The following is a 20,022-nucleotide window of genomic DNA, read 5'->3' on the forward strand; positions in this document are numbered from 1 at the left end:
TGTTCATCTGGTTGAGTGTGCACCCGCTCTGCCTTTCCTGAAAGAAGACAGAGGGTTGCTGCATTCCCATCCTTTTCAGGGGCCCAACACCCAGAGCAGTCACCCAAGCCAGCCTTGGTTCATTGTTTAGGGCAAAACAAGCTGAGGGTCCCCTCCCTGGCTCAGTTATTTAAAGCCATTTCCCTGCAGCAATGCTTGGAATTCCTTCAGCTGAGACACTCCTGTTCTTTCTGCACTTCCAGGGATATTGATCCCCACTGTCCCACCTTTAATTCTGCCCCCACTTCACCCCTGAGTATCTTTCAGGCAGACAAGTCTCTCACAGGAGCAGATTTCTAAAGGTCCCAATTTTGAGCTCCAGGGCCACATCACTTTCCAGTACCAGCTTACAGAGGCTCCTCCACACCCCCACACCATTTGTCTTCCAGTATGGCCCCTCCATTTCTCTTCTCCCCACACTCCTTCCTTGCAAAAAATGGTCACTTTTCTATTTTTTTTAAGATTTATTTATTTATGAGAGAGAGAGAGCGAGAGAGAGCGAGGCAGAGACACAGGCAGAGGGAGAAGCAAGCTCCATGACGGGAGCCCAATGTGGGACTGGATCCCGGGACTCCAGGATCCTGCCCTGGGCCAGAGGCAGGCGCCAAACCACTGAGCCACCCAGGGATCCCCTCACTTTTCTATTTGTATTGTTCCAGCCATTCTTTCCTTATATCTCAGGTTGAATTCATAGTTTTCAGGATGATTTGAGAGTTATCTAGCTAAATAAGGGGACGAGATGAAAGGAGGATCCCTCCCCTTTTGCCATCTTGCCTCTTCCAATTAATTTAATTTAAATAAAAAATTAAAAAATGCATCTTCCAAACCAGGAAAAAAAATTACATTGGCTATTTGGGATCTCCTGTGGTCCCATATAAATTTTAGCAGTATTTGTTTGCCTTCTGTGAAGAGTACTATTTGTATTTTGATTTGGATTGTGTTAGATCTGTAGATTGCTTTGGGTAGTAAGGACATTTTAAATATATTAATTCCTCTGATCCATAAGCAGGGCATATCTTTCCATTTGTTTCGTTTTCAGTTTCCTTCTTCAGTGTTTTATTGTTTTCAGAGTATAGGTCTTTTACCTCCTTGGTTAAATGCATTCTTAGCCTCGGACCCCGGCACCCCAACTAGACTAGCGGGTGGAGGCAGAGGCGGTCTCGGGTCCCCTGTAGGCTCCGTGGAGGGGGTCGCTGTGCAGAGGCTCTGCGGCGGGCCTTGTGGGGGGGGCATGGCCGGGACGTGGCCAGGAGCTTGCCCCGTGCCTGACCCGAGAGTGACCTGAAGGGGGCCAGGGCGTGGCCACAGGAGGAGCTGTGCCCAGATGCGGACCTGGCCTTGGCAGGAGGTTGCACGGCCGTGCCGCCGCTCCAGGCCCGCGGTTCCCCACGCCCCGGGCTCCCAGCAGCAGCTCTGCAGGCCTCGGCCCCTGGCGCGCAGGTCAGCGTGGGCCCCGGGAGGCGTGAGGGACCCCGGGGTGGCTGTGCGAGAGGCATCGGGCCCTCCCTGGTGGCGCGGCGGGTGCCAGGGAGGGGTCGGGAGGGGACAGTGGGCCTCGGGGGCCGCATGCAGGCGGCCCCGTGGCGAGCTGGGCCGACACCCTTTGGGCCGCCAGGGTGCCGGGCGGAGGGCTGTGCGGGGGAGGAGTGGTGGGACCTGTTGGCGGAGGGGGTGGCGGTGGGGCCTCCTATGGGTCAGGCCGGGTCTCACATGGGCGGCTCAGGGAGGGTGCGGGGCCCCTCCCCCGGGCTCGGGGAGGTGCCCCCGAACCCATCCACTCGCTCAGAGGGGTTAGGATGCAGGCACCGTCCACTGTCAGGGCAGGGCCTTGGGGCGGTGGCTTTAGGGCCTGGGCTGCGGGGCCCCAGGAGCTCCACCAAGGCCCTTGGCTCTTCCTCCGCCCCCCTCCCGCACCTCGCCCCTGCCCCCCTCCCCGCTCTCAGGTCCCCCCCTAAGCTCCCTAGCCTGGCCGGGAGCCCGCCCCCCCTCCTTGGTCCCTTACAGGTGAGTACGGCTACTTCTGAAATTTTTGCATTTTGAAAATGTTCCCCTTTCTCCACAGCCTCCAAACATTTGGTGTTTCCTGTCTTCTTAGTATTCTCACTGGTGTCAGGTGGGATCTCATAGTGGTTTTGATCTGTATTTCACTGGCGGCCAGTGATGCGGATAATGGTCTCGTGTGCTTTTGGCCATGTACGTCTATGTCTTCCTGCGTGACTTTTCTCTTCCTGTCTTGTGCCCATTTCTGGATTGGATGGTTGGTCTCTTTGCTGTGGAGTTGCAGAAGTTCTTCAGAGATCTTGGATGCAGGCCTTTTATGTGACAGGTCATGTGCACGTATCTTCTCCCAGTCTGGACGTTGTCTTTGAGTTTTGCTGAGTGTTTCTTTTGCTGTGCGGAAGCTGCTCATCTTGATGAAGTCCCAGCGATCCATCTTCGCTCTTGTTTCTCTGGCCTTGGTGGCTGATGTAATTTGCCCGAAGTTGCTGTGGCCCAGTTCAAGAAGGGTGTTGTTGTTGGCTGTGTTCTCCTGGAGGGTTTTAATGGAATTTGTCTCACATTTACATCCTTCATCCATGTTGAGTTTTATCTTTGTGTATGGTGTGAGAGAATGCTTCAGTACCATTCTTTTGCATGTGGCTGTCCCATCCCACGTTCCCAGCAGCCTTTAGTGAAGAGACTGTCTTTTTTCCAGTGGATGGTTTTTCCTGCTTGGTTGAATATATGGTCTTGACTGTAGAGTTGAGGGTCCACTTCTGGATTACTCTATTCTGTCCCATTGGTCCGTGTGTCTGTTTTTGTGCTAGTAGCACACTGTCTTGATGAGCACAGCTTTGTAGCACAACCTGAAGTCCGGCATTGTGATGCCGCCAGCTGTGGTTTTCTTTTCTAATACTGCCCTGGCCATTCGGGGTCTTTTCTGATTCCACACTAATCTTCAGATGATATGTTGCAACTCTCTGAAGGGAGCCTTTGGTATTTTTGATGATAGGGATTGCGTTCAATGTGTAAGTTGCCCTGGGTCACGTTGACATTTTCCCAATATATGAATTCTTCGAATCCAGGAGCATGGAATAGTTTTCCATCTCTTAGTGTCCTCCTCAATTTCTTTCAGATGTGTTCCGTGGTTTTTTGGGTAGAGATCCTTTACGTCTTTGGTCAGGTGTAATCCTACGTATCTCATGCTTTTGGGTGCAGTTGTCACTGGGACGGACTCATTAATTTCTCTTTCTTCAGTCTCATCATTGCCGTATAAAGAGTTGAATGATTGCTCGGCATTGATTTGGGATCCGGCCACGCTGCCGAATTTGCTGTATGAGTTTTACAATCTTGGGGTGGAGTCTCTTGGGTTTTGCAGGTACAGTACCATGTCATCGGTGAAGAGGGAGAGTTTGACTCATTCATTGCCAATTTGAATGCCTTTTATTTCTTTCTGTCGCTTGATTGCTGAGGCCGAGATATCTTTTAGTATGTTGTATAGATGTGGTGAGAGTGGACATCCCTGTCTCTCATTCCTGATCTTCGAAGAAAGGCTCCCAGTGTTTCCACATTAAGGATGATAATTTGCCACGGACTTCTCGGGGATGGCTTTCAAGAGGCTGATGAACGTTCCCTGTGTGCCCGTACTCTGAAGTGTTTGGATCTGGCATGGATGCAGTATTTTGTCAAATGCTTCCTCTGAATTTGTCTCTTGAGAGGATCATCTGGTTCTTGTTTTCTCTCTGGCAGATCTGATGAAGCCCATCGAGTGCTCGCCGAGTGCTGAAGCAGCCTTGCAGCCCGGGGATAAACCCCACTGGGTCATGGTGAGTAACTTCTTAATAATGTCCCGTTGCCTCCTGTTGGGTCGTGTCTTGTGGAGAAGGTGTGCTTCCATGTTCATCAGGGATGTCGGTCCAGGATTCTCCCTTTTGGTGGGTTCTTGGGTTTTGGAGTTAAGGGCGCAGCAGGCTGGGATGGGGCCAGACTGGAGGTGTGGCTCCTTGGCCCAGGCGTCGGGTCCCACGTGGAGTGCAGAGGCACAGGGCAGGGGGACGGGTGCTGTCGGTGTAGAGGCCCCAGGCATGTGCATGGGCCCAAGGGGCAGGGAGGGGTGCTGGGTGCTGGGACCTGACCTGGGCAGAGCCTGGGCCGCCGCGAGGGCGGGTGGGCTGGGGGGGCCTAGGGGGCGGGGGCCTTTCCTGGCTTGTTGCGGGCAGATGGTGCAGAACTGGCAGGGGCAGCAGGGGCCCGGAGAAGCGTGTTGTCCTCAGACGAGAGGAAGAACCACAGTTCGGTGTGTTAGCTGCCGAAGGGGATGCAGCCGGGTCCATGTGTCCCGCCCGGAGGGCAGAGGGAGTCCTGTGGCCTGGGTGGCAGGTGCGGGCCCCGAGGGAGGAGGGGCAAATGCAGGACTCTCCAGCCACACGAGGTGCACCCAGAGCCCTGGTGTAGACTGAGCAGGGCCCGTCACGTGGACTGCATTTTCCTCCCAGAGTAGGAGAGTGGCGGGAAGGGGGTAGGTGGGAGGAGGAGAGAATACGGATTGGGGCTTCCAGGGCGGGATACCTGTAGCCTGGAGGCCCTGACAGGGCCCTGTGTCCAGAGCAGTGTGGGCTTTGGAAAGCAGAGGGCGGGACAGTCCTGAGGAGCCAGTGTGCTGAGGCCACGGGTGTGGGGCAGGTACAGGAGGCCGGGGACATGGGGCAGGTACAGGAGGTTGGGTGCCTGGGGCAGGTACAGGAGGCCAGGGGCATGGGGCAGGTACAGGAGGCCGGGGGCATAGGGCAGGTACAGGAGGTTGGAGGCGTGGGGCAGGTACAGGAGGCCGTGGGTGTGGGGCAGGTACAGGAGGCGGGGGGTGAGGGCAGGTACAGGAGGCCGGGGACGTGGGGCAGGTGTGCAGAGGCCAGAAGCTCAGGGCTGTAGAGTGTGCAGCAGTCCCTTCAGCCCAGGGCCGCACATCCTGAGCGCAGCTGTGTCCGTTGGTGGCGATGACGGTGGGGGCAGCGAGGACCAGTCACCTGCCAGGAACCCCTGTGGTTGAGCGGCCAGGTGCCACCGCTCTGCAGTTGGTGAATGGGGCAGTGGTCTGGAAGTGGCCAGGGCCGGGGCCTCGCTCCCTGGGACCCCTGCCTGGAGCCCCCCTGGGGGAGCGCTGCAGCAAGGGAGGCCAGAGCATTAGTGCGTGAGGGGTGCAGACGTCCCGCTCCTGTGGCCTGGCCCAGCCTGCGCCAGGTGCCAGGTGGGGCAGCAGTGGGCATGGCTGCTCTGACCTGGCCGTGGAGCAACGAGGAGGGCAGCACCGGGGGCCCGAGTGGGCAGTGTTTCCTCACGGGGGGAGGGGGCTGGCACGGATGAGCAGGGTTTCGGGGCACCCTCCTCCACGGGCCGGCCTCCTGGTGGGGACCCAGAGGCCGAATGAGAGAGGCAGCAGATTACGCCGGGCACTCCCTGGCCGGCCCTGTGGCTCCTGCCCCACTGCCCTGTGGCCCTGCCAACCTGTGGGTCTTGGGGTGCTCATCTGGACCCCGATATGCCCTGCCCCGGCCTCGGATTGTCCCCCAACCCCACAGTTCCCCATGCGAACTCCCCCCCCGCCCCTGGTCCCACCTGTCAGCAGGTGACCTCCGGGCATCACCCCCATCACTGGTGGCTGTTTACGTGGCCCACGCTGAGGGCGCCCTGCGGCCCACCGGGCAGGGCTGTGCCTGACTAGAGGGTGTAGGCGACGCCAGGAGGGAGGGGAGCGCCAGCCAGCAGGTGGGGGTGCGGGGAGGCCCCGGGCCGGGTGCATGCAGAGCGCCAGGCAGAGGAGCCCCACCACCGGCCTGCTGGACACAGATTCCTCCTGCACGCAGGGAGCTTCACCAGCGCTCACGGGGCTGACGAGCCAGGGGGCCTCAGTTTCCCAGGGTGGATCCTCGTGGCGGGGGGGAAGGGAAGGAGTGATGAGGTGCGTGTAGGGCAGTGACCTGGGCCCTGCCATTCTGCTGTCCGCTTCTCCCCTGGTCCGCTGGCCTCCCGCTGGCCCGTGTCCCGCCTCTGGCCCAGGGCAGGGCAGCCCGTGGGGTCCCGACCTCCCACTCTGTGCCTCCGAGCGGGGTGCCCGCATGGGGGCTGTGGGGTGCCGGGCTGAAGGGGGGGCACGTGGCTCGCCGGTCCCCTTGCTGCCAAACGTGCAGTCGAGACCGTGCGGGGGCACAGAGAGGCTAGACGGGTCGTGCGTTGGCCTGGAAAAGACGTGTGTTCCGCACGGGAACCTGTCAGCGTATGGGGGTGGAAAGGCGCCCACGATTGCGCCCGGGGCACATGAAGCACCTTGACCTTGCAGAACCCTGTCCGCGGCCTCCCACACCCACGCTGCCCGCCGCCCCCGACTCGTGGCTTCAGGAACAAGTGGCACGAGCTGACCACTGGGCCTTGAGGGGGCCGGCATGCGGCCCTTGGACGCTGCCCCTCGCCCTCCACCCGGAGTCTCCTGGAGGCTGGTCAGGATCTTGAGATGCCCAGTTGGGAGTTCGCCACTTGCTCTGACCGGGCTGGCACTGGAGGCCTTTCTCCTGAGGCACCCGCTGCTGTGGGCTCTGCTGGACCCCGTGTGGGGAAGGCTGCTGGGTCTTTCACCAGGATGAAGGGGGGGGTCGGCTCTGTCCATTGCGGGCGCGCCGGGCCATGAGGTGCCCTGGAAGCCTGGGAGCAGGGGTGCTGGCCTCGTGCCCTGGGGAGCAGCTGAGGCTCGGCCTCCGGAGCCTCCGGGACCTCCTCCCTCCCTGACACCTGTGGTTTTGGGGAAGCCTGATGGAGGAGTCAGGGTGACGAGTCCCGTGTGGCGTGTGGAGCTCACGGACACGGCCTCCCATATTAGAGTCAGAACATGTGTTTTGTCCGAGGCCGGGGTGCCTGGTGGCCCGGGGCTTTCTGGGTGCTGCTCTAAGCTTTCCAGGGCCTGCGACTTTCCCCTGCCCCTCCACGAAGAATCTTCTGGATGAGGATTCACTGGCCACTGGGGCTCTGAAGACAGGCTGCTGATGTGAGGGGTGTGCCCTCCCCCCACTGTCCGAATCTGTCTTTCCTGGTCCCGGAGGGGACGTGTTCCCTCAGTGACTCAGTGGTCAGCAGTGCCACCAGGCTACCGCCAACCCCCGCCCCTGCTTGGGTCGCTTACAACAGCCCCCGACCCCAGGATGACAGGAGTCTGTAGAGTCTTAGCTTGTCCTTCCGTGGGTACACGGTTGGCAGATGTCTTCTCCCTGGCTTCCGCCAGTTTACTTACATGGCGTGTGACTCTGAGTGCAGCCCACTTCTCAGTGTCCTCTCGTGTGGACCATGGCATCCCCAGTGTGAGGGAGGGGTGTGCTGGCTGGCCCACTTCTGCTCGGGGTGGGGGCTACATTGTGGGCCTCCCTGACCACAGGGTGGAGGGCAGAGAGGCTGTCCCAGGGATGCATGGTCTGGGTCTTGTTCTCGGGATGAAATGTGTGATGTGGGGGCTCGCTGTCCTGTCCCGTTCTTTCTTCATCAGCTCAGGATACATTGGGCTCCCCCTGGCCCAGGCGGGGCCTCCCGGGCTTGCACCCCAGCTGCGATGTCACCATCCCTTTGCATCGGCAACCCACTCGGGGCTCACGCGGTGGACATCTGCTGGGCCTACTCTGGGGACAGGACGTGTTCCAAACATCTCTCAAGTCATTAGACTTGCCTTCCTGTTTTTGTTCATTGAATTTATTCCTGGGTATTTTATTCTCTTTGATGCAGTTGTAAATACAATTATTTTCTCCGCTTTTCTGAGCATTCATTGTTTGTGTGCAGAAACACCACAGATTTCTGTGTGTTAATTTCACATCCTGAAAATTTGCTGAATTCAGTTATTAGTTCTGACAAGTTCTTGGTGGCATCTTTAGGGTTTTCTGTAGATACTAAGCCATTTGCAGAGGAGATAGTGTGTGATTTTCTTTCCATGCCCGGTTGCTGAGGCTGGGACTTATGCTGTTGGATGGGAGTGGCCTCCCTGTCCACTCCTGACCCTGCAGGAGAAGCTCTCCTGTTCTCACTGTCGGGGCCGATGTGTGCTGTGGGCTTGGCATCCCCGGCCCTCACTGTGTCGAGAAACGTGCCCTCTGCACCTACCGTGTTGGGAGTTTTTATCCTGAAAGGATGTTGCGTCCTGTCAAATGCTTGTTCTGCATCTGCTGAGAGGATCATGTATTTCTACCCTTTCTTCTGTTAATGCTATGCATCACATCCATCGATTTGTGGATATCGAACCATCCTAGCATCCTGGGAACAAATCCCACTTGGTTGTGGTGTCCAGTCCCTTTAATGTACTGTTGGAAGTGGCTTGCTCGTGTGTTTGGGGGGATTTCTGCATCTGTGATCATTGGGGGTATTGGTATTAGTAAAAGATCATCGGGGATCCCTGGGTGGTGCAGCGGTTTGGCGCCTGCCTTTGGCCCAGGCCGCGATCTTGGAGACCCGGGATCGAGTCCCGCGTCTGGCTCCCGGTGCATGGAGCCTGCTTCTCCCTCTGCCTGTGTCTCTGCCTCTCTCTCTTTCTCTCTCTGTGACTATCATAAATAAATTTTTAAAAAAAAGATCATCATCTTTTTTTGGTCAGGTCCAGTGGTTTTGGGTTCAGGGTAATGCTGGCCCCATAGAGTGAATTTGGGAGCTTTCTTAGAGCTTAAGAATTGTTGGTGATCTTATTCAAACGTTTGGTAGAGATCACTAGTTAAGCCATCCGGTCCTGGGCTTTTCTGTGTTGGGGGCTTTTGATCACTGCTTCAGTCTCTGTACTAGAAATGTCTGCAGATTTTCTGTTTCTTTATGATTCAGTCTTGGTCGGTTGAGTGTTTGTAGGGATTTATTCATTTCTTCTAGGTTGTCAGGTTTGCTGGTGTATAAGATGTGTCCCTTTTTATTCACTACTTGGCTCTTTCACCAGGACACGTGCTTGTGTTTGGGACTCTGGCTTAAATACCTTTATCGAGAGAAGTGCGCACACCAGACAGCGGGTGCTGCACACGTGGGAGCGACGTGGTGGGTGGGCTGCAGTGGGACGTGGTGGGACATGTCCATATAGCTGTGTGTGTGGGGGAATGCACGTGTGTATGGATATCCGCGAGTGCAGTGCATACATGCATGAGAGCATGTGCGTATGCAGTTGTGCACACACATGTGCATATGGACATGCTTGTTCACGTATATGTGTGCAGGTGTCCATGTGTGAGTATGTGCATGTGGGCTAAAATTATTTTAGATGTCTTCCTGTTATGTTTCTGAAGGATGCTATTCTGTGGCTTTCCTTATGTCGTCTTCATGTGGAATCTTGGTCAGGCTGGTCTCCTGGAAGAGTTTGGGCATGTTTCCTCCTGTTCCACTTTCTGGAGATTTTCTTTCTGAAACTTTTAAAGAATTCTTAAGAAAATTTATGTATTAGAGAGAGAGCATGAGAGAGCACAAGTAGGCTGGAAAGGGAGAAGCAGGCTCCCCACTGAGCGGGGAGCCCAACTGGGGGCTCCCTCCCAGGACCCTGAGATTATGACCTGAGCAGAAGGCAGACACTTAACTGACTGAGCTGCCCAGGCACCCCTGGAAGTTTTTATGTACAGGTTCAATTTTTTAAAATAGGGCTATTATATATATATATATCTATAAAATCAGGGCTTTTCTAAAAAAGATTTTATTTATTCATTCATGAGACACACACACAGAGAGAGAGAGAGAGAGAGGCAGAGACACAGGCAGAGGGAGAGCAGGCTCCATGCAGGGAGCCCGATGTGGGACTCGATCCCAGGTCTCCGGGATCATGCCCTGGGCCGAAGGCAGTCACTAAACTGCTAAGCCACCCAGGGGTCCCTAGAATCGTTTTTTTTTTATATGTATGTGATATATCCATATACGATATGCCTATGTACATATATCAGAGTGAGCTTTGTGTTTCATAGTCTTTCAAGGTATCTGTCCACGTGAGCTAAGTCACCGAGATTGTTAGAATAAAGGTGTTTATGGTATTTCCCTGTTAGCTTTCTAATATTTGCAGAAGCAGCAGTGACATCATCTCCTCCTTTTCTGACTGTGCTAATTTGTATCTTCCCTCTCTCCCCCATCATTCTGGCTGCACGTTTATCAATGATATCGATTTTTGTAAAGAGTTTGCTTTTGGTTTCATTGATTTCTCTGTTTTATTGTTTTGCTCTGATATTTTATTGTTGTGATTCTTGTGCTTTCCTTGTTTTTCTTTTACTCTTGTTTTTGTAGTTTGGGAAGATGGAAGCTGAGACTGCTGATCAGGATCTTTTCCCTCCAAATGTGAAGAGTTGGTGCCGCAGACCAGGCAGGTGTCTGGCTAAGGTGGCATCCCCGCATTGCTGTGACACTGTGTCCTCATTTCCCCTTGGTTCAAGATGCTTTCTAATTTCCCTTTTAATTGTGGTTACACCCATGGCTTATTTAGAGATATGTTTTGTGAGGGATTTTTTTAAAGGTCTTTCTGTTTTTGACTTCACGTTTAATTCTGTTGTGGTCAGAGAACACATTTTATCAAAAATTTGAGTCCTCTTAAGTGTACGGTTCAGAACACGGTCTCCTCAGTAACTGAGCAACAAGATGCACTGTGCTTCCGTGCCATCCTTGTGTTCTGGGGTGTTGTGTACACACGCTGAGGCTGGCTGGGGACGGGCTGCTCACGTTCTTACTCTGCGTCATTACTTATGTCCTGGCTCCCGGGTTTCTCAGTTCCTGATCGAGGGGTATGGAGTCTGCGACATACTTAGAGATCTGTCTGCTTCCTGTGTTCTCGAGCTCTGCTATTTGATTTGTAACATTTAGGGTTCTTAGGTCCTCTTGATGAATTAACTTTTTTAAGATTTTATTGATTCATGAGAGACACAGAAAGAGAGGCAGAGACACAGGCAGAGGGAGAAGCAGGCTCCCTGCAGGGAGCCCGATATGGGACTCGATTCCAGGACCCCGGGGTCACACCGTGGTCCAAAGGCAGGCGCTCAACCACTGAGCCACCCAGCGGTCCCATTCTGGTTTTTTAGAGACAGAGTGTGTGTGTGCGTGTGAGCCAGGAGAGGAGCAGAGGGAGAGCTAAAACCAAGAGTCGGATGCTCAACCTACTGAGCCACCCACGCTCCCCTAATCCCCTATTTTCATGAAGAAATGACCCTCGTTACCTGGAGACCTAACGTCCTGTGTGAGCATAGCCGTTCCAGCTTTCCTTTGATTATTGTCGGGAAGCATGTCTTTTCCATCCCCCTTTCTTTTCCCCCAAGGGGTTCATGTCTTTCTCTAACGGGCTGGGTTTGTCTTTTCTCCCTCGAATCTGACCGTCTGCGTTTGCTGTGCTGTGCCGTCAGCCCGGGTTTGGTTTGTCCCATCTTTTTTTTTTTTTTTAATTATTTTTTTTATTTATTATTTATGTATTATAGTCACAGAGAGAGAGAGAGAGAGAGAGAGAGGCAGAGACACAGGCAGAGGGAGAAGCAGGCTCCATGCACCGGGAGCCTGATGTGGGATTCGATCCTGGGTCTCCAGGATCGCGCCCTGGGCCAAAGGCAGGCGCCAAACCGCTGCACCACCCAGGGATCCCTGGTTTGTCCCATCTGTTCTGTGTCGTGGTTTTACTTTTCCTGCCATTCTGTGGGTGTAGGGGGTGCGTTCTGTGACTCTGCCCTTGCACCTCTGTTGGCTCATGAGTGTGCACCGTTGGCTCTGTCACTGGGCTGGCTGCTCCAGGGTCTGCGGCAGGTTCCTTGACGTCGTCCGAGGATCTCGCGGATGTGCCTCCTCATGTGCCTCCCTTCCTGGCCTTTGTGAGGTTGCTGCTGTGCATGTTTCACTTCTTGTTATAAACCCTGTTCTGCATTGTTGCCATTTATGTTTGGGCAAACGAGCCATTCCCTTTAGAAGAGGGAAAGTGGGGTCCAGCCTGTTCGGGTCACCAGCGGGTCTGCATGTGGGTGCTCTGCAGGGAGGAGGGCGGGCCAGCCAGTGATGAATGAGCCCCATGAGTGCACCTGCATGCGGTCACCCAGACTCACCCCGCCTTACCAGGGTCGCTGTGAGCAGTGAGACCGAGGGTGAGCGTGTTGGCTTGGTCTCCACGGTCTCCGGATGTTTATTTACCCTTGTGCCCAGCGGACCGCAGATGGACACAGTATTTATTGCTTGAGCCACTTTAGGTTTACATCTGCTCTGACCACAGGGCTCTTCTCTGGATGCGGGGAGAGCAGCCCCACTGGGAGAAGCAGACGTTGCTCCATGAGCGTGCAGGCTCCCTGCGGAGGCCCAGACTCTGGCTGTGCCAGCCTTGGAGGCGGCCTGGGTCCCACGCGCCCCTCGGGGCTGACAGCTGGAGACCATCCTCCGTCAGGGCTGCGCCCCAGGAGTTCCCGGCCGGAGCTTGGTGCACTCTGGTCGGTTCTCAGCCCCCAGGCGGCCTGTGCCTGTCACACAGCAGGCGTATACACTCGGACTAGACTGGCGTGGGGTCCAGCGCAGTCGGCCAGCTTGGACAAGCCTGGGAAGCATTTCCTGTCAGGGCGCATGATGTCCACGCGGGGGCTCACCTTGGGACCCCGCCCCGGGCTTGGCCAGTCTGCGCAATCTCCGCCGCACATGCAGTGGGGAGCCTTCCTGGCCCCCCGACCCGCTGGATAGGAATGCAGGGAGCGTGTTGTTTGGGATTGTGAGGGAAGACGGGGCGGTGAGGACACGGAGAGGCTGGCCAAAGCCGCGGTGCTGTGCTCCCCCGGGAGCCGCCGGAAGGTGACCATGAGGACCGATGAGGGTGAGGTTGTCCATCTCCAGTGCCCGGGGATCCTCTGCGTGTGGCCACAGAAGCCAGTCTGGGAGCCAGAGCTCGTTGCAGTGTGTGCCCACGTCCCTCCTCCTCACCGGGCTCCCCTGGGCTCAGCAGGCAGCGCGAAGACTCAGTGGCGTCCTTGGGTCTCCTCGCGCCTTGGCTTCCTGGCCAGTGAATATGAGGAGCCCCGGTGGCCTCATCCCCGGAGGTGGCCTCCTCCCGGAGCGTGCTGCGGGCAGGGAGTGTGTGCGACGGCCAGCTGCGTCCCCAGCTGCGTTCCCAGCTGCCCCGTGCTGACGTGCTATGCCCGTGCCGTCAGGCTTGCACGCAGGCAGGCTGTGGGGCACGTGGTGGCTCGCCTGGAGTGTCCCAAGCCAGAGGGGCCCTCATGGGGCGGTGTGGTCAGGACTGGGCCCGGCTGTCCCAAGGGAGGAGGGGGCAGAGCAGGCGGCGTCCACCCTCAGCTTGGGGGACTGTCCCCCCTGGCGAGCCTTGACGTTGTGGAGGCATGTGCATGACGGCCAGGGGCACAAACCGGCTGCAGAGCATGTGCACATGCAGCCACGAGCCGTCGGGGGTGGGCTGCGGGGACGAGGGCCCCAGGGCTGTGGGTTCTCGCTGAGTTTTAATTTTTTGGAGCTTCCTGCATTATGATGAGCCCGATTTAATTCTTCCCTAATGAGCAGGAAATAAACACTTCCCTGAAACAGCAGGCGGTGTGTGGAATGCGACCACTGGGGTTTCCCGTGGGTGGAAGCCCAGCCGCAGTCCGGGTTGCCCCGGTTCACGATCCCCCGTCCCTGCTGCGTGGTACCCAGGGGGCTGCCCCGGTGCCCGGTCCCCAGTGCGCAGTCCCTGGGGGTGGGGGCCGGGGGCCGGGCTGTCCCCAGTGCATAGTCCCCCAGGGGCCTGGGGTCCTCCTCCCCAGGGTCACTCACCTGGTCATCCCCGCTTCGCCTGCTTCTGTGTGCAGAGATGTAGCTTCGTTTCAGGAGGAGACGATCACTGCTCGTCCCTGGCAGCTCAGGGCTGTGGGGTGTGGGCCCCCGGGAAGCTTGGAGGCACCTGGCGACCCTGGGGGTGCCTGCGTGCTTCTGGGGACACGCTCAGAGAAGCTGCAGGGAGAGGTCCAGCCCTGCCTTCGGGGGCTGGGGAACGTGTCGCGTGGACTCACCTATGCATGATGGCAGGGAGGACACAACGGCCCCACCTGACCCCTGTAGCCCCTCTGGCTGGCGGCTCTCCTCCCGGGTTCTAGATGTCACCGCACCTTGTGCTCACAGTTGGGCCCCAGCCCTTCCCTCGAGAATGACGAGGCCGCCGTGATGCCTTTGTCACCCACCCAGTGGACCGCCAGCATGGAAGCTCTGGGTCTCTCTGGGCTGTGGCACCTGCTCATCATGTCAGGTGTTCTCTCCTTGGCAGCGTCGTTCCAGGCGGGATACGTGTCTGGGTTTAATGTATGTTTGGCATTGTCCGATGGCACGGAGCTCGTGCCACTGGTCACGGCCCCACAGACCCTGAAGAGGGCAGGGCAAGGCATGCGGGGCACAGAGGGGGCTGGGCTGCGTGGTGGGGCCTTCACGGGGTTTCCACAGAGGAAGGGCGAGGCGGGCGATGGGCCTGACAGTCGGTACATGGACCCTGGCTCTGGTGTCCCCTCCTCTGTGATCTGGCAGCCAGCCTGGGTGGCAGGGCAAGTAGAGCACGTGGGGTGGGGTGGGGGCTCCAGACCCTTGGGCTACCATGGAGACAGCGGGACTGGTCGTCGCGGCCTCTGGGGCTGGGACCCTGCCTGGTTCCTTCATGTTGGGGAGCCTTCCTGGGTGCCGCCGGTCTCCCTGTTCGTCCCCTGGCGTGCCCCTTGGCCGGCTCCCAGGTGGTTCAAGGCTCATGGTTTCCATGGTCCCTGCATGCATGCGACCCACCTGCCGGCTGCTTCCCATGACGTCCGTCCCATGGGGGGCCGTGGCAGCTGCCCGGAAAGCGGGGCGCTTGGCAACTTACTGCGGTGAACTTTTGCCATCATTGTTCCTGCACTTATTGGCTCGTGATTCTTTACATTGAAGAAGGTTCACACGTCAGCTGATTGGTGATCCTCAAAAACGGTGCCCGCTTGGCTTTTGTCACCGATGTGCTTTCCGACTGAGGAATGGGCGCCCCGGAGCCGCCTTCTGGCCCCTCCGTCCCGGGCGTTCCTGGGATTGTGGGTGCCCGCTGTGCCTGGATGCATTCCCCCTGCTCTGGGGCCTCCCCGCTGGTGCCATCTGCCTCCAGGGACGAGGCCGCCCCCAGCCCATGTCCCTGGACAGCGAGACGCCCCCCCGCACACAGATGCAGCAATTGCTTCCATCCACGGGAACTGGTTTTCCAGCTCCTTGTCCTCCGGCGTCTCAGGACGCAGGGGTGAGGCTGTGTTTTAGAAGAATAATTGCGAGTTCTGTGTTTGTGTTGCTCTTTCCGACCACTGAGTCACTCCGCTCCTTTGATTCTCACCTGCACGTCCCTTCTCCCCGAGGCTGGAAGTCCCCGCGCTGGCGACGGCCTTTCCCTCTTTCATGTCTCTGTGCATCGAAGGCTCAGAGGGATGTTGCCCGCTCGAAACGTGCGACAGGACCCCACGTGCAGTTTTGGGTTCCTCGAGGCCTTTCTTTGTTTTGTCTGCAGCTGACGTCCCACTGGACGCGTAGTCGCCGTACCCGGATGCGGTCGCCATCCCGATGCCGTCGCCCACCCGACGGTGTCACCCTTAGGGCTTATTTCATTTTGGTTTTGCGTTTTGAGCATCGCTGCTTGACATTTATTTATTTATTTATTTATTTATTTATTTATTTATTTATTTTGATTTTTAAAAATTGATTAGAGGGCGAGAGCGTGAACACAAGCAAGGTGAGGGGCAGAGGGAGAAGCCGACTCCGTGCTGACCAGGGAGCCCGATATGGGGTTTGATCCCAGGACCCTGAGATCATAACCTAAGCTGAAGACAGACGCTTCAGCTGAGCCTCCCAGGTGTCCCTCAATTGAATTTTTTGAACTGTGTATAGTATTTGCATGGCTTGGTTCCTCGGTGGAGACCCCAAGACCTGTGCGTGGAGGGAGGGCCACCCCGCCCACGGGGTCGGGCATCGTGCTGCCTTGGGCAGTCCCCTCGGTACCAGTACCAGGAGCCGACGTGCACGATGACCGCCTGCTGCCCAGAGCCACACCGGGCACGGGGCCGTCTTGGGCCTGCCTGGGCCTGCAGAGTCGGTGCTGGGCTGACAGCCTCTCTGCGGTTTGACAGACATGGCTCCTGTGCGGTCCCCCCCCCCGGTGGGCAGAGGCTCTGGGAACACAGGACCCTCATCCTAGCCGGGAGCCAGCTCTCAAGGGCTGGGTAAAGGGAATTCTGTGCGGACGGTTCAGGAGGAACGGAAGTCACGGTGGATGGTGGTCCGCACCTCCTCCCAGCGATCGCTCTGGCTGTCGTCATGGGTCCGGGCCCCACGGCTGCCCACTCCGCCGGGCGGCGGGTCAGAGCTTGTCCATGAGGCCCCGCGTGTGGCCTTCCTGCCTGGATCCTCCTGCAGCCCCTCGGGCCTCGCTGGCCGCTGTGTCCCCCAGCGTGGACATGTGGGTGGAGGTCTCAGAAACCGCTGTCCCGTCGTCATCGCAGAGGCCTGGCTCCAGCTCCAGGGGTGCCCCTCAGGGGGCTTGAGGTTGGAGCACGCTCAAGTCCATGCAGCACCTCCTCTGTCTCGCGAGCTGGCGAATGGCAGCCGGGACATTGGAGGTTAGAAGACGAGGTGAGGCGTTCGCTGCTTTCAGCCCAGTCTGCTGTGCGCTGTGCCTTGCCCTGCCCCGCGGCCAGGCAGCTGGGAGGGGTGGAGGCTGTGCGGCGGGACCTTCATGAAGGACACATCTGCCGCTGACAGCCTGTAATTAGGAGGCTGTGGCCTCTGGCCGCTACCTGCTAAGTGGCTTTGCCCTTACTTGGAGGTCGGCGTGCGGGCAGCGTGCTCACTCCCAGGGCTCCCCGTGGGCACCTCCCTGCCTTCTTGTGGCTGTCGCACACCTGGGGTCCAGAGACAGCCAGAGGCACAGGCACGCCCTGCCGAGGTGCTGATGGGCACACATCACCCTTGAGGTACCAGGACCTGGGCCGGCTGCAGGAATAGTGCCGTCACTCCTGGGCTCCTCGGAGGTGGGGGTCTGCAGCCCCGGGCTGGTCTCTGGGAGGACGCCCTGACGCCCAGGAGACGGGCGAGGCTTGGCAGTGGCCTCTGGTGCCATCCCTGGACCCCAGGCCTGGGGACAGGGGACGTTGGGAGAGGGCTCCCTGTCCTTGGCCTGCATGGGTGTCCTGGCCTGCCTGCCCACTGGGGACGATGGGGACAGTAGGGTGAGCGCTCTGGAAGAGCTGGGAGAGAGCCCAGGGCTTCCTGCTGGCTGGAGGCTTGGCAAGCGTGGCTGAGGAACGCGGGCTGGCTGACTCCCAGGGGTCCGGCCCTCGGCTCTTCCGGGGTGGGGGCGTCTGCCTCCAGCCATCTGGCTCCGGCTCCCCAACACCAGCAGAGGACAGGCCGCCACCAGCATGGCCTTCCCGTGGGATATGCGGGAGCTCCTTTCTGGAGGCAGGGAGGCTGGAGGGGTCCAAAAAGGTGGCTGCCGCTGTCCTCTGGAGACTGAATGGTGAGAACTGGACATCCCTGCGGCCAGCTCGCAGTCTACGGGGGAGCCCAAGGGGGCCGGGCGGGCACCCCATCGTCTCACGTGGGGTGTGGGTGGGGCTGTAGGAGGCAGGAGCCGAGGGCTCATGCGGAAGGCCCGTTGGACACACCTGCTGTGGGGGCCACCTGTGGACAGACCAGGGCGGCAGAGGGGCTAGTCACCTGGCTCAGCACTCCCTCCGGCACCTGACTGTGGCCGTGCGTCCCAGAGCCGGGCGGGGACCCCGTGCTCCCGCCTGTTCAGGAGAGCCTCTCCTCATGGGTGTACACGAGGGCCCAGCTCATGCCCATGACCTGTTTTTTGCAGGTCGGTGGCCGAGGCCACTGAGGTGTACAGGAACATGTGTGTGGGGCTGCACACCGGCAGGGTCCTCTGCGGGGTCCTCGGCCTGCGCAAGTGGCAATACGACGTGTGGTCCAACGACGAGATCCTGGCCAGTGTCATGGAGGCCGCTGGCCTGCCTGGGTGAGTCGGGGGGAGGCGATGCGCTCCGGGCCAGAGGACTGGTGCAGGTGCTTCTCGGAGCCACCTGGGAGGGGCCTGCGGGGGGGCCCAAGGACCCCCGGCCTCTGCAGGAGCCACAGTGGACGGAGAGGAGGTCCGAGGCTCGGACCACCTGGTGCTGTCGCTTCTCTCTGCTCGTCCCCTGCACTCACGTGAGGAAGGGAGGCCCCGTGGCCTCAGAGTCCGGAGGGCACGCCGGCTTCCTCCTGGCACTGTGTGTCCAAGTGCCTGGGCTGCCACTGACATGGGGAGCCTGAGTCCTGGATGCACCCGCGGGGAGGGCCGCCCTGGGCATGGCGGGGCTGCTGTGTTGCAGGAAGGTCCACATCACAAGGATGACGCTGGCGTGTTTGAATGGTGACTACGAGGTGGTGCCGGATCACGGGCACAAGAGGAACAGCTTCCTGAAAACTCACAACACGGCACGAAACGTTCTTCATCGTGCCGTCTCACCGGCAGAAGGTAGGCTCCGGGAGGGGGACGGGGCCCCCCTTGTTTGGGCCTGGGCCAGGCCCTTGGGATGGACGGGCTCCTGGATCCCCAGGCAGAGCCCGGGGTCCTCTCGGGGGCGGGGCCCCCTGCAACCACCCTCCCCCCACTGACCTTCCTGGGCCTCAACTCCTCTCCAGCAGCACAGGTCAGGGGTGGGGCTGCTGAGGGCTGAGGGTGCTGTGCATGTGGGAGGGCCCGTGACCTGCATGGGGGCCCTCAAAGGTTTTGTGCCCAAGGAAATGGATTTGGGTGTGATTAAGGGGGCCTAGTTCTTCCAGGGCTCAGGCAAGAGGTTCAAGTCACAGAGGAGGGTCTCAGGGCATATGCGAGGGGTGTGGTGCACAGACAGGGGGCGCAGGGCACAGGCAGGGGGCACGGGGCACAGGCGGTGGGCACGGGGTACAGGCTGGTAGGGTGAGGGGCACAGGCAAGGAGCGGGGGACACAGGCATGGAGCGGGGGACTCAGGCAGGGGGCACAGTGCACAGGCGAGGGGTGCGGGGCACAGGCGAGGGGCAGGGGCACAGGCAGGGGGTGCGGGGCTCAGGTGGGGGGTGCGGGGTATAGGCATGGGCAGGGGACACGGGCGAGGTGTGTGGGGCATATGTGAGGGATGCGGGGCACAGGTGAGGGGCAGGGGGCATTGGTGGGGGACGTGGGGCACAGGCGGGGTTCATGGGGACTAGGTGGGGGTTGTGGTGCACAGGCAGGGAGCAGGGGGCACAGGCAAGGGGCTGGGGGCAAAGGCAAGGGGCGCTGGACACAGGTGGGGGTTGGGGGGCACAGGTGGGTGATGCAGGGCACAGGTGGGGGGCGAGGGGCACAGAAGCGGGGAGCGGGGGGCACAGGAGGGGGTCACGGTGCACAGGTGGGGTCTGGGGTCACAGGACGGGGTCTCAGGGCACAGGCAGGGGTCGTGGGGTACAGGCGAGGGGTGGGGGCGCAGGCGAGGGATGGAGGCACAGGCGAGGGTTGGGGGGCACAGGTGAGGGGCAGGGGGCACAGAAGGGGGGGCCGTAGGGCACAGGTGGGTTCTGGGGGCACAGGTGGGGGTTGCGGGCATGGTCCTCACCATCCCCCCCCACGGGGGGCAGGGTCTCCCCATGTCCGTGTTTCCTGGTGGGGTTTTGGGGGGAAGCTTCCTGCCCATCTCTCTCAGGCCCTGCGTGGCTGCAGTCAGGATGACGGGCTGCGCGAGCTCTCTGGTGCATCTGCCACCTGCCCAGCCTGGGTTCCCACGTCCTGAGGGCCCCTGGCAGCTTCCCTTTCTTACCACGTTCTTGTGCATCTGTAAGTGTCCCTGAGTGAGTGTACATGCGTGTGCATGGCCGTGTGTGCATGAGAACGCATGCATGTGCTCGTGCGCGCCAGCCCTTCCCTCCCTCCCTGTTGTCTGATGTCCCTGCTGGATTCCTGCCCTACCTGGGAGCACAGGGCCGCGTCCCTGATTCCTGGCCCAGCCCCTGACCCCTGAACCTCTGTCTGCAG

At 59.1% G+C, this 20,022-nt stretch overlaps 1 long non-coding RNA gene across 1 annotated transcript in view; it reads left to right on the plus strand.

Moving 5' to 3' along the window:
* The window catches only part of LOC140598437 (uncharacterized), a 28,389-nt gene extending 9,876 nt beyond the window's left edge, over nucleotides 1-18,513 (plus strand). The window contains exons 2-4 of the long non-coding RNA XR_012000868.1: nucleotides 3,769-3,845; nucleotides 17,846-18,004; nucleotides 18,360-18,513. This is a non-coding gene — a long non-coding RNA (uncharacterized lncRNA). The remainder of the gene's footprint in view (nucleotides 1-3,768; nucleotides 3,846-17,845; nucleotides 18,005-18,359) is intronic.
* Nucleotides 18,514-20,022: the final 1,509 nt, after the last annotated feature.

The sequence above is a fragment of the Vulpes vulpes genome, chromosome 4, assembly GCF_048418805.1.
Source record: "Vulpes vulpes isolate BD-2025 chromosome 4, VulVul3, whole genome shotgun sequence".
In the NCBI taxonomy this organism is placed as follows: Eukaryota; Metazoa; Chordata; class Mammalia; order Carnivora; family Canidae; genus Vulpes; species Vulpes vulpes.